Source organism: Corvus brachyrhynchos, unplaced genomic scaffold (genome assembly GCF_000691975.1).
Source record: "Corvus brachyrhynchos isolate BGI_N302 unplaced genomic scaffold, ASM69197v1 scaffold203, whole genome shotgun sequence".
NCBI lineage: Eukaryota > Metazoa > Chordata > Aves > Passeriformes > Corvidae > Corvus > Corvus brachyrhynchos.
The window spans coordinates 1,845,164-1,846,747 of NW_008237408.1; positions in this window are offsets into that span (position 1 = coordinate 1,845,164).

Genomic DNA, 1,584 nt, shown 5'->3' on the forward strand with positions numbered 1-1,584 from the left:
CGGGGGGGGGGGCGCGGGTGGCCGAGCAGGGAGCGCTTCCCGAGGCGCCGCGACAGCACGGTGGCCATGGCGGAGACGCTGCGGAGACACCGGGATGGCACCGGGAGCCGGCACGGGGACAGCAACGCCACCCCGCAGCTCATCTTTGGGAACGGCTCTGGAGCTCTCCGGGATAAATCGGGATGAGCCAGCCCAAAGGAAAAGCCGTCAGCGTTCGGAGCCCACGAGCCACCGGCGACATTCCCCAAGGGCGCCACGGCCATTCCCAACTGTCCCACCCTGGTGCTCCTCAGCCTTGACCTCCAGACCTCGTTCCCGGGGCAGTCCTGGAATTCCCAGCCCCTCCTCAGCCGCATCCCAGCGCTCCCATTTTCAGGAGCTCTCCGAATTCTGGGAGAGGTCTCTCCGAGCCCCCGCAGCCAACAAAACAGGAGCTTCCTCCTGATTCCTTTGGGAATTTTTTCGGAGCATTTTTATCCCAAAACTGGAACTATTTTTGCCCCTCCAGGCGTGTCGGGCGAGAAGGAATTCCCAAAGAAAGCCAGGGGAGCTGCCCAGAGCTCCTCGGAGCCGCATCCATCGCGCTCCCAAGGCCATCCAGGATTTACGAGCGGTTTTATGGATAACCGTCCTGCCCCGAATCCCGCCGGGCCCGGGTAGAACATTAACAGCTCGGAGGAGCCGCAAAGGACGGGGCAGGGGGGGGGGGGGGGGGGGGGTGAACTCTCGCTGCCTGGAGGCTGCAAATGGGGCTTTGAAGGGGGTAAGAGGCAAATGCTGCAAGGAGAGATGGTGCCTCTTCTCCTGCTAATGGCCCTCCCTGACACAACTTGCACAAGTTGTAAAACTTTCTCTTCCCTTCTATGTTTCTTTAAGTGATCATTTCATACTTTGTTGTTGCTGTATTGCGATAGGGACCAAAGGGCTGCATGGCTGCCTTCCGTCGCAGCCCCACGGTTCTGAAATAAACCCTGCGTACGCACGTAGGGGTGCACGTGAGGTTTGGGAAAGGGCGCGCGCGGAAAACGAGGAATGGTTGGTTCCAGGGAGAAGCGGGGAATGATTCCCGGAGCTCATCCCAGCTCCTGGGTGGTTTTTTTGGGAAGAAGGCAGCTCCTGCAGCCGGGGTGCTGGGCAAGCACGCGCCGTTTTCCCCGTTTTTTTTAGGGAAAAATGCTGGAATAGCCCCTGAAATCCAGCCTCAGTCCCGCCACGGATCAAGGACCCGAACCACCACGGCCAGGCTGTGACAGAGCCCAAACTTTTCCTGTCTCCCAGCCCACGGTTTCCAGAAATCCTCTCTCTCCTTATCCCAAAAATACCCCGGAGCCCTTTGCAAACCACGGGCACGAGGGGGTCTCCGCAGGGAGCGCTTCGCCGAGTTCAGGCCCTTTTTAATAAAGGCTCCGACCCCAAAGCTGAACCGAGCGAGACCCAAAGCCCACAAAACAGGCGCTTCCCAGAGTTTCCTCCTAATTCCGCCTGGATTGCGCCCCTGGACGTGTCACTGTGGGGAAAGGCTTCACCCGCGCCAACACCAGGCCGCTCCAAGCGGGGAATTATCCCAGAGGGAAACACTTTTGG